Source organism: Chiloscyllium plagiosum, unplaced genomic scaffold, assembly GCF_037043375.1.
Source record: "Chiloscyllium plagiosum isolate Xiang-an unplaced genomic scaffold, Cpla_swu_hap1 HiC_scaffold_38, whole genome shotgun sequence".
Classification (NCBI taxonomy): domain Eukaryota; kingdom Metazoa; phylum Chordata; class Chondrichthyes; order Orectolobiformes; family Hemiscylliidae; genus Chiloscyllium; species Chiloscyllium plagiosum.
This window is the reverse complement of record NW_028270176.1, coordinates 28,926,530-28,939,049: the sequence shown is the minus strand read 5'-3', so window position 1 is coordinate 28,939,049 and position 12,520 is coordinate 28,926,530. Positions and strand designations below refer to the sequence as shown.

The window sequence follows — 12,520 nt, the reverse complement described above, 5'->3', positions numbered from 1 at the left end:
GTCCCATAGTGCCCAGGGATGTGCAGGTTAGGGTGGACTGGCCATGCTAAATTGTCCCATACTGTTCAGGGATGTGCAGGTTAGGGTGGATTGGCCATGCTAAATTGTCCCATAGTGCCCAGGGCTGTGCAGGTTAGGGTGGATTGGCCATGCTAAATTGTCCCATAGTGTCCAGGGATATGCAGGTTAGGGTGGATTGGCCATGCGAAATTGTCCAATAGTGCTCAGGGATGTGCAGATTAGGGTGGATTGGCCATGCTAACTTGTCTCATAGTGCCCAGGGATGTGCAGGTTAGGGTGGATTGGCCATGCTAAATTGTCCCATAGTGCCCTGGGATGTGTACGTTAGGGTGGATTGGCCATGCTAAATTGTCCCAGAGTGCCCAGGGATGTGTAGGTTAGGGTGGATTGGCCATGCTAAATTGTCCCAGAGTGCCCAGGGATGTGCAGGTTAGGGTGGATTGGCCATGCTAAATTGTCCCACAGTGCCCAGGGATGTGCAGGTTAGAGAGGATTGGCCATGCTAAATTGTCCCATAGTGCCCAGGGATGTGCAGGTTAGGGTGGATTGGCCATGCTAAATTGTCCCATACTGTTCAGGGATGTGCAGGTTAGAGTGGATTGGCCATGCTAAATTGTCCCATAGTGCCCAGGGATGTGCAGGTTAGGGTGGATTGGCCATGCTAAATTGTCCCATAGTGCCCAGGGATGTGCAGGTTAGGGTGGATTGGCCATGCTAACTTGTCCCATAGTGCCCAGGGATGTGTAGGTAGGGTGGATTGGCCATGCTAACTTGTCCCATAGTGCCCAGGGATGTGCAGGTTAGAGTGGATTGGCCATGCTAACTTGTCCATAGTGCCCAGGGATGTGTAGGTTAGGGTGGATTGGCCATGCTAAATTGTCCCAGAGTGCCCAGGGATGTGCAGTTTAGGGTGGATTGGCCATGGTAACTTGTCCCAGAGTGCCCAGGGATGTGCAGTTTAGGGTGGATTGGCCATGCTAAATTGTCCCATAGTGCTCAGGGATGTGCAGGTCAGGGTGGATTGGCCATGCTAAATTGTCCCATAGTGCCCAGGGATGTGTAGGTTAGGGTGGATTGGCCATGCTAAATTGTCCCAGAGTGCCCAGGGATGTGCAGGTTAGAGTGCATTGGCCATGCTAAATTGTCCCACAGTGTCCAGGGATGTGCAGGTTAGGGTGGATTGGCCATGCTAAATTGTCCCATAGTGCCCAGGGATGTGCAGGTTAGACTGGATTGGCCATGCTAAATTGTCCCTTAGTGTCCTGGGATGTGCAGGTTAGGGTGGATTGGCCATGCTAAATTGTCCCATAGTGCCCAGGGATGTGCAGGTTAGGGTGGATTGGCCATGCTAAATTGTCCCATAGTGTCCAGGGATATGCAGGTTAGGGTGGATTGGCCATGCTAAATTGTCCCATAGTGCCCCGGGATGTGTACGTTAGGGTGGATTGGCCATGCTAAATTGTCCCAGAGTGCCCAGGGATGTGTAGGTTAGGGTGGATTGGCCATGCTAAATTGTCCCAGAGTGCCCAGGGATGTGCAGGTTAGGGTGGATTGGCCATGCTAAATTGTCCCACAGTACCCAGGGATGTGCAGGTTAGAGAGGATTGGCCATGCTAAATTGTCCCAGAGTGCCCAGGGATGTGCAGTTTAGGGTGGATTGGCCATGCTAAATTGTCCCACAGTGCCCAGGGATGTGCAGGTTAGAGAGGATTGGCCATGCTAAATTGTCCCATAGTGCCCAGGGATGTGCAGGTTAGGGTGGATTGGCCATGCTAAATTGTCCCATACTGTTCAGGGATGTGCAGGTTAGAGTGGATTGGCCATGCTAAATTGTCCCATAGTGCCCAGGGATGTGCAGGTCAGGGTGGATTGGCCATGCTAAATTGTCCCATAGTGCCCAGGGATGTGCAGGTTAGGGTGGATTGGCCATGCTAACTTGTCCCATAGTGCCCAGGGATGTGTAGGTAGGGTGGATTGGCCATGCTAACTTGTCCCATAGTGCCCAGGGATGTGCAGGTCAGGGTGGATTGGCCATGCTAAATTGTGCCATATTGCCCCAGGGATGTGCAGGTCAGGGTGGATTGGCCATGCTAAATTGTCCCATAGTGCCCAGGAATGTGTAGGTTAGGGTGGATTGGCCATGCTAAATTGTCCCAGAGTGCCCAGGGATGTGCAGGTTAGAGTGCATTGGCCATGCTAAATTGTCCCACAGTGTCCAGGGATGCGCAGGTTAGGGTGGATTGGCCATGCTAAATTGTCCCATAGTGCCCAGGGATGTGCAGGTTAGGGTGGACTGGCCATGCTAAATTGTCCCACAGTGTCCAGGGATGTGCAGGTTAGAGTGGATTGGCCATGCTAAATTGTCCCATAGTGCCCAGGGATGTGCAGGTTAGGGTGGACTGGCCATGCTAAATTGTCCCATACTGTTCAGGGATGTGCAGGTTAGGGTGGATTGGCCATGCTAAATTGTCCCATAGTGCCCAGGGCTGTGCAGGTTAGGGTGGATTGGCCATGCTAAATTGTCCCATAGTGTCCAGGGATATGCAGGTTAGAGTGGATTGGCCATGCGAAATTGTCCAATAGTGCTCAGGGATGTGCAGATTAGGGTGGATTGGCCATGCTAACTTGTCTCATAGTGCCCAGGGATGTGCAGGTTAGGGTGGATTGGCCATGCTAAATTGTCCCATAGTGCCCTGGGATGTGTACGTTAGGGTGGATTGGCCATGCTAAATTGTCCCAGAGTGCCCAGGGATGTGTAGGTTAGGGTGGATTGGCCATGCTAAATTGTCCCAGAGTGCCCAGGGATGTGCAGGTTAGGGTGGATTGGCCATGCTAAATTGTCCCACAGTGCCCAGGGATGTGCAGGTTAGAGAGGATTGGCCATGCTAAATTGTCCCATAGTGCCCAGGGATGTGCAGGTTAGGGTGGATTGGCCATGCTAAATTGTCCCATACTGTTCAGGGATGTGCAGGTTAGAGTGGATTGGCCATGCTAAATTGTCCCATAGTGCCCAGGGATGTGCAGGTTAGGGTGGATTGGCCATGCTAAATTGTCCCATAGTGCCCAGGGATGTGCAGGTTAGGGTGGATTGGCCATGCTAACTTGTCCCATAGTGCCCAGGGATGTGTAGGTAGGGTGGATTGGCCATGCTAACTTGTCCCATAGTGCCCAGGGATGTGCAGGTTAGAGTGGATTGGCCATGCTAACTTGTCCATAGTGCCCAGGGATGTGTAGGTTAGGGTGGATTGGCCATGCTAAATTGTCCCAGAGTGCCCAGGGATGTGCAGTTTAGGGTGGATTGGCCATGGTAACTTGTCCCAGAGTGCCCAGGGATGTGCAGTTTAGGGTGGATTGGCCATGCTAAATTGTCCCATAGTGCTCAGGGATGTGCAGGTCAGGGTGGATTGGCCATGCTAAATTGTCCCATAGTGCCCAGGGATGTGTAGGTTAGGGTGGATTGGCCATGCTAAATTGTCCCAGAGTGCCCAGGGATGTGCAGGTTAGAGTGCATTGGCCATGCTAAATTGTCCCACAGTGTCCAGGGATGTGCAGGTTAGGGTGGATTGGCCATGCTAAATTGTCCCATAGTGCCCAGGGATGTGCAGGTTAGACTGGATTGGCCATGCTAAATTGTCCCTTAGTGTCCTGGGATGTGCAGGTTAGGGTGGATTGGCCATGCTAAATTGTCCCATAGTGCCCAGGGATGTGCAGGTTAGGGTGGATTGGCCATGCTAAATTGTCCCATAGTGTCCAGGGATATGCAGGTTAGGGTGGATTGGCCATGCTAAATTGTCCCATAGTGCCCCGGGATGTGTACGTTAGGGTGGATTGGCCATGCTAAATTGTCCCAGAGTGCCCAGGGATGTGTAGGTTAGGGTGGATTGGCCATGCTAAATTGTCCCAGAGTGCCCAGGGATGTGCAGGTTAGGGTGGATTGGCCATGCTAAATTGTCCCACAGTACCCAGGGATGTGCAGGTTAGAGAGGATTGGCCATGCTAAATTGTCCCAGAGTGCCCAGGGATGTGCAGTTTAGGGTGGATTGGCCATGCTAAATTGTCCCACAGTGCCCAGGGATGTGCAGGTTAGAGAGGATTGGCCATGCTAAATTGTCCCATAGTGCCCAGGGATGTGCAGGTTAGGGTGGATTGGCCATGCTAAATTGTCCCATACTGTTCAGGGATGTGCAGGTTAGAGTGGATTGGCCATGCTAAATTGTCCCATAGTGCCCAGGGATGTGCAGGTCAGGGTGGATTGGCCATGCTAAATTGTCCCATAGTGCCCAGGGATGTGCAGGTTAGGGTGGATTGGCCATGCTAACTTGTCCCATAGTGCCCAGGGATGTGTAGGTAGGGTGGATTGGCCATGCTAACTTGTCCCATAGTGCCCAGGGATGTGCAGGTCAGGGTGGATTGGCCATGCTAAATTGTGCCATATTGCCCCAGGGATGTGTAGGTTAGGGTGGATTGGCCATGCTAAATTGTCCCATAGTGCCCAGGGATGTGTAGGTTAGGGTGGACTGGCCATGCTAAATTGTCCCATAGTGCCCAGGGATGTGCAGGTTAGGGTGGATTGGCCATGCTAACTTGTCTCATAGTGCCCAGGGATGTGCAGGTTAGGGTGGATTGGCCATGCTAAATTGTCCCATAGTGCCCTGGGATGTGTACGTTAGGGTGGATTGGCCATGCTAAATTGTCCCAGAGTGCCCAGGGATGTGTAGGTTAGGGTGGATTGGCCATGCTAAATTGTCCCAGAGTGCCCAGGGATGTGCAGGTTAGGGTGGATTGGCCATGCTAAATTGTCCCACAGTGCCCAGGGATGTGCAGGTTAGAGAGGATTGGCCATGCTAAATTGTCCCAGAGTGCCCAGGGATGTGCAGTTTAGGGTGGATTGGCCATGCTAAATTGTCCCACAGTGCCCAGGGATGTGCAGGTTAGAGAGGATTGGCCATGCTAAATTGTCCCATAGTGCCCAGGGATGTGCAGGTTAGGGTGGATTGGCCATGCTAAATTGTCCCATACTGTTCAGGGATGTGCAGGTTAGAGTGGATTGGCCATGCTAAATTGTCCCATAGTGCCCAGGGATGTGCAGGTCAGGGTGGATTGGCCATGCTAAATTGTCCCATAGTGCCCAGGGATGTGCAGGTTAGGGTGGATTGGCCATGCTAACTTGTCCCATAGTGCCCAGGGATGTGTAGGTAGGGTGGATTGGCCATGCTAACTTGTCCCATAGTGCCCAGGGATGTGCAGGTCAGGGTGGATTGGCCATGCTAAATTGTGCCATATTGCCCCAGGGATGTGTAGGTTAGGGTGGATTGGCCATGCTAAATTGTCCCATAGTGCCCAGGGATGTGTAGGTTAGGGTGGACTGGCCATGCTAAATTGTCCCATAGTGCCCAGGGATGTGCAGGTTAGGGTGGATTGGCCATGCTAACTTGTCTCATAGTGCCCAGGGATGTGCAGGTTAGGGTGGATTGGCCATGCTAAATTGTCCCATAGTGCCCTGGGATGTGTACGTTAGGGTGGATTGGCCATGCTAAATTGTCCCAGAGTGCCCAGGGATGTGTAGGTTAGGGTGGATTGGCCATGCTAAATTGTCCCAGAGTGCCCAGGGATGTGCAGGTTAGGGTGGATTGGCCATGCTAAATTGTCCCACAGTGCCCAGGGATGTGCAGGTTAGAGAGGATTGGCCATGCTAAATTGTCCCATAGTGCCCAGGGATGTGCAGGTTAGGGTGGATTGGCCATGCTAAATTGTCCCATACTGTTCAGGGATGTGCAGGTTAGAGTGGATTGGCCATGCTAAATTGTCCCATAGTGCCCAGGGATGTGCAGGTTAGGGTGGATTGGCCATGCTAAATTGTCCCATAGTGCCCAGGGATGTGCAGGTTAGGGTGGATTGGCCATGCTAACTTGTCCCATAGTGCCCAGGGATGTGTAGGTAGGGTGGATTGGCCATGCTAACTTGTCCCATAGTGCCCAGGGATGTGCAGGTTAGAGTGGATTGGCCATGCTAACTTGTCCATAGTGCCCAGGGATGTGTAGGTTAGGGTGGATTGGCCATGCTAAATTGTCCCAGAGTGCCCAGGGATGTGCAGTTTAGGGTGGATTGGCCATGGTAACTTGTCCCATAGTGCCCAGGGATGTGCAGTTTAGGGTGGATTGGCCATGCTAAATTGTGCCATAGTGCCCCAGGGATGTGTAGGTTAGGGTGGATTGGCCATGCTAAATTGTCCCAGAGTGCCCAGGGATGTGCAGTTTAGGGTGGATTGGCCATGGTAACTTGTCCCAGAGTGCCCAGGGATGTGCAGTTTAGGGTGGATTGGCCATGCTAAATTGTCCCATAGTGCTCAGGGATGTGCAGGTCAGGGTGGATTGGCCATGCTAAATTGTCCCATAGTGCCCAGGGATGTGTAGGTTAGGGTGGATTGGCCATGCTAAATTGTCCCAGAGTGCCCAGGGATGTGCAGGTTAGAGTGCATTGGCCATGCTAAATTGTCCCACAGTGTCCAGGGATATGCAGGTTAGGGTGGATTGGCCATGCTAAATTGTCCCATAGTGCCCAGGGATGTGCAGGTTAGACTGGATTGGCCATGCTAAATTGTCCCTTAGTGTCCTGGGATGTGCAGGTTAGGGTGGATTGGCCATGCTAAATTGTCCCATAGTGCCCAGGGATGTGCAGGTTAGGGTGGATTGGCAATGCTAAATTGTCCCATAGTGTCCAGGGATATGCAGGTTAGGGTGGATTGGCCATGCTAAATTGTCCCATAGTGCCCCGGGATGTGTACGTTAGGGTGGATTGGCCATGCTAAATTGTCCCAGAGTGCCCAGGGATGTGTAAGTTAGGGTGGATTGGCCATGCTAAATTGTCCCAGAGTGCCCAGGGATGTGCAGGTTAGGGTGGATTGGCCATGCTAAATTGTCCCACAGTGCCCAGGGATGTGCAGGTTAGAGAGGATTGGCCATGCTAAATTGTCCCAGAGTGCCCAGGGATGTGCAGTTTAGGGTGGATTGGCCATGCTAAATTGTCCCACAGTGCCCAGGGATGTGCAGGTTAGAGAGGATTGGCCATGCTAAATTGTCCCATAGTGCCCAGGGATGTGCAGGTTAGGGTGGATTGGCCATGCTAAATTGTCCCATACTGTTCAGGGATGTGCAGGTTAGAGTGGATTGGCCATGCTAAATTGTCCCATAGTGCCCAGGGATGTGCAGGTCAGGGTGGATTGGCCATGCTAAATTGTCCCATAGTGCCCAGGGATGTGCAGGTTAGGGTGGATTGGCCATGCTAACTTGTCCCATAGTGCCCAGGGATGTGTAGGTAGGGTGGATTGGCCATGCTAACGTGTCCCATAGTGCCCAGGGATGTGCAGGTCAGGGTGGATTGGCCATGCTAAATTGTGCCATATTGCCCCAGGGATGTGTAGGTTAGGGTGGATTGGCCATGCTAAATTGTCCCATAGTGTCCAGTGATGTGCAGGTTAGGGTGGATTGGCCATGCTAAATTGTCCCATAGTGTCCAGGGATGTGTAGGTCAGGATGGATTGGCCATGCTAAATTTTCCCATAGTGCCCAGGGATGTGCAGGTTAGGGTGGATTGGCCATGCCAAATTGTCCCATAGTGTCCTGGGATGTGCACTTTAGGGTGGATTAGTCAGGGGTAAATGAAGGGGGATTGGTCTGGGTGGGATACGCTTCAGAGGGTGTTTGGGCTGAAGGGCCTGTTTCCACACTGTAGGGATTCTATGAAACAACCCCAAGGCTTTTCCCAGTTTCATTGATCATTCCAGAACCGGAGACCTGACCTTTGCCCTCCACCTTGGTCTCCCTCCCTTGGGCAATAAATCCGATCTGAGTCATCACATCAGTTGTTGTCACCATAATCGCCGGCAGCAATTTTTGTTGCAGCCACACACGTTTCCCTTTGGAAAATATTTTTGTGATCCAAAAAGAAAATAGATCTCCCACTCTCTCTCATTTTAAAAAAAAAACAATGCCCCCCCCAAAACGGTGGGCAAACCACTTACCTGCAGTTGGTACAACCACCGATACAGTTTTTGACCTTGCTCACTATGGTAACGTGAGAAAGATATTGGAGGATAATGGCTTGGAATGCACTGCCTGAAATTCTTCGATGATTTCACAGGAACTGTTGTTTCCCCTTGGGGTGGGGGGGTGGGGGGCAGAGTTGAGGAGCAGGGGGTTAGAATCTCAGAATAAGGGTCGCTCACTGAAGACAGAGTTGAGGTGGAATCTGTTCTCCCAGAGGGGAGTGAACTTGCTGAATCCTAATTACCGAGAGCTGGAGTGGCTGGGTCATTGAACCGATCCAAAGGTGAGACGGACAGAGTTTTAAACAGTGAATTGGTGGGGTGGTGGTCAGGAGTTATAGTCGTAGAGTCATAGAGATGTACAGCACGGAAACAGACCCTTCGGTCCAACCCATCCATGCCGACCAGATATCCCAACCCAATCTAGTTCCACCTGCCAGCACCCGGCCCATATCCCTCCAAACCCTTCCTATTCATATACCCATCCAGATGGTACCAGCCTCCACCACATCCTCTGGCAGCTCATTCCATACACATACCACCCTCTGGGTGAAAAGATTGCCCCTTAGGTTTTTTTTATAACTTTCCCCTCTCACCCTAAACCTATGCCCCCTCGTTCTGGACTCCCCCATCCCAAGGAAAAGACCTGGTCTAGTTATGATTTTATAAACCTCTATAAAGTCACCCCTCAACCACCGATGCTCCAGGGAAAACAACCCCAGCCTGTTCAGCCTCTCCCTGGAGCTCAAACCCCCCAACCCTGACAACATCCTTGTAAATCTTTTCTGAACCCTTTCAAGTTTCACAACATCTTTCCGATAGGAAGGAGACCAGAATTGCACGCAATATTCCAACAGTGGCCTAACCAATGTCCTGTACAGCCGCAACATGACCTCCCAACTCCTGTACTCAATACTCTGACCAATAAAGGAAAGCATACCAAACGCCTTCTTCACTATCCTATCTACCTGCGACTCCACTTTCAAGGAGCTATGAACCTGCACTCCAAGGTCTCTTTGTTCAGCAACACTCCCCAGGACCTTACCATTAAGTGCATAAGTCCTGCTAAGATTTGCTTTCCCAAAGTGCAGCACCTCACATTTATCTGAATTAAACTCCATCTGCCACTTCTCAGCCCATTGGCCCATCTGGTCCAGATCCTGTTGTAATCTGAGGTAACCCTCTTCGCTGACCACTACACCTCCAATTTTGGTGTCATCTGCAAACTTACTAACTGTACCCCTTATGCTCACATCCAAATCATTTATGTAAATGATACAAAGTAGAGGGCCCAACATCGATACTTGTGGCACTCCACTGGTCACAGGCCTCCAGTCTGAAAAACAATTCTCCACCACCACCCTCTGTCTTCTACCTTTGAGCCAGTTCTGTATCCAAATGGCTAGTTCTCCCTGTATTCCATGAGATCTAACCTTGCTAATCAGTCTCCCATGGGGAACCTTGTCGAACGCCTTACTGAAGTCCATATAGATCACATCGACTGCTCTGCCCTCATCAATCATCTTTGTTACTTCTTCAAAATACTCAATCAGGTTTGTGAGACATGATTTCCCACGCACAAAGCCATGTTGACTATCCCGAATCAGTCCTTGCCTTTCCAAATACATGTACATCCTGTCCCTCAGGATTCCCTCCAACAACTTGCCCACCACCGAGGTCAGACTCACTGGTCTATAGTTCCCTGGCTTGTCTTTACCGCCCTTCTTAAATAGTGGCACCACGTTTGGCAACTTCCAGTCTTCCGGCACCTCACCAGTGGCTATCAATGATACAAATATCTCAGCAAGAGGCCCAGCAATCACTTCTCTAGCTTCCCACAGAGTTCTCGGGTACACCTGATCAGGTCCTGGGGATTTATCCACCTTTAACCGTTTCAAGACATCCAGCACTTCCTCCTTTGTAATCTGGACAGTTTGCAAGATATCACCATCTATTTCCCTACAGTCTATATCTTCCATATCCTTTTCCATGGTAAATACTGATGCAAAATATTCATTTGGTATCTCCCCCATTTTCTGTGGCTCCACACAAAGGCCGCCTTGCTGATCTTTGAGGGGCCCTATTCTCTCCCTAGTTACCCTTTTGTCCTTCATGTATTTGTAAAAACCCTTAGGATTCTCCTTAATTCTATTTGCCAAAGCTATCTCATGTCCCCGTTTTGCCCTCCTGATTTCCCTCTTAAGTATACTCCTACTTCCTTTATACTCTTCTAAGGATTCACTCGATCTATCCTGTCTGTACCTGACATATGCTTCCTTCTTTTTCTTAACCAAACCCTCAATGTCTTTAGCCATCCAGCATTCCCTATACCTACCAGCCTTCCCTTCACCCTGACAGGAATATACTTTCTCTGGATTCTCGTTATCTCATTTCTGAAGGCTTCCCATTTTCCAGCCGTCCCTTTACCTGCGAACATTTGCCTCCAATCAGCTTTCAAAAGTTCTTGCCTAATATCGTCAAAATTGGCCTTTCTCCAATTTAGAACTTCAACTTTTAGATCTGGTCTATCCTTTTCCATCACTATTTTAAAACTAATAGAATTATGGTCGCTGGCCCCAAAGTGCTCCCCCACTGACACCTCAGTCACCTGCCCTGCCTTATTTCCCAAGAGTAGGTCAAGTTTTGCACCTTCTCTAGTAGGTACATCCACATACTGAATCAGAAAATTGTCTTCTACACAATTAACAAATTCTTCTCCTAAACCCTTCACACTATGGCAGTCCCAGTCGATGTTTGGAAAGTTAAAATCCCCTTCCATAACCACCCTATTATTCTTACAGATAGCTGAGATCTCTTTACAAGTTTGTTTCTCAATTTCCCTCTGACTATTGGGGGGTCTATAATACAATCCCAATAAGGTGATCATCCCTTTCTTATTTCTCAGTTCCATCCAAATAACGTCCCGGGATGTATTTCTGGGAATATCCTCCCTCAGCACAGCTGTAATGCTATCCCTTATCAAAAATGCCACTCCCCCTCCTCTCTTGCCTCCCTTTCTATCCTTCCTGTAGAATTTGTATCCTGGAACATTAAGCTGCCAGTCCTGCCCATCCCTGAGCCATGTTTCTGTAATTGCTATGATATCCCAGTCCCATGTTCCTAACCATGCCCTGAGTTCATCTGCCTTCCCTATTAGGCCCCTTGTTTTGAAATAAATGCAGTTTAATTTATTAGTCCTACCTTGTCCCTGCCTGCCCTGACTGTTTGACTCACTTCTGTTCTCAACTGTACCTGTCTCAGATCGATCTCTTTCCTCACTATCTCCCTGGGTCCCCCCCCCCCCCGCCACCTTATTAGTTTAAATCCTCCCAAGCAGTTCTAGCAAATTTCCCTGCCAGTATATTAGTCCCCTTCCAATTTAGGTGCAATCCGTCCTTCTTGTTATGGGGTTATGGGGGAAATGGCAGGAAAGTGGAGTTAAGGATGAAGCTAAAAAAAAATTGCACAACACCAGGTTATAGTCCAACAGGATTATTTAGAAACACTAGCTTTCAGTGTGCTGCTCCTTCGTCAGTTAGCTACCTCCAACGTCTCTTTTAGATTAGATTCCCTATAGATTAGATTAGATTTTTTTTTCAGATTACATTACAGTGTGGAAACAGGCCCTTCGGCCCAACAAGTCAACACCGACCCTCCGAAGAGCAACCTATTCCCCTACATTTACCCTGACAAATGCACCTAACACTGCGGGCAATTTAGCATGGCCATTTCACCCTAACCTGCACATCTTTGGACTGTGGGAGGAAACCGGAGCACCCGGAGGAAACCCACGCAGACACGGGGAGAATGTGCAAACTCCACACAGACAGTTGCTCGAGACAGGAATTGAACCCGGGTCCCTGGCGCTGTGAGGCAGCAGTGCTAACCACTGAGTCATCATGCCATCGCTTTGTTCATCGTGACGTGGAGGAGTAGTGTTGGACTGGGGTGGACAAAGTTAAACATGTCGAACAGCCTCTGTGGGGGCTGAAAACATTCTATAAAACGACTCTGTGTTAGATTTCCTCTCCTTGATCACCCAAAGTGACCACCCAAAGCTAAGGCCTTGGCAGGATGAAATTCGACTCAGGTCGAATATTATCCTTGTCACGTTTCCAAGGACGATTGAGGTGGAGTTTTGCTCACGGCAGTGTCCTAGATATCAGTTTGACGTTCCTTGGAACTTGAGACCCTTGTGGGGGAAGGTCCTGGACATGGCTCGAGAAGCAGCCATTTTGACCCCATGGGCACGGAGCCTGTTTTGGTAGGCCGAAAGCCAAAACGGCCCAAGACTTTCATTAATACTCCCTTATCCTTTCCCTCTAGGATGAAGAACTGGCTTTTCAAGCTGCCTTTTCTAGTGAGCTCCATAACGGTGACTGGTGAGTTAGCCTTTACCTCAGCTCAGAGGCTGAAGCCTCAAGTTGAGGCCTATCAACTTGGACCAGAGCAAGA

The 12,520-nt window shown here is 50.0% G+C and overlaps 1 long non-coding RNA gene across 1 annotated transcript in view; it reads left to right on the top strand.

Annotated features, from left to right (window-relative positions):
- Positions 1-12,520, top strand: part of LOC148139359 (uncharacterized) — a 38,703-nt gene extending 26,183 nt beyond the window's left edge. Inside the window, exon 3 of the long non-coding RNA XR_015753607.1 lies at positions 12,392-12,520. This is a non-coding gene — a long non-coding RNA (uncharacterized LOC148139359). The remainder of the gene's footprint in view (positions 1-12,391) is intronic.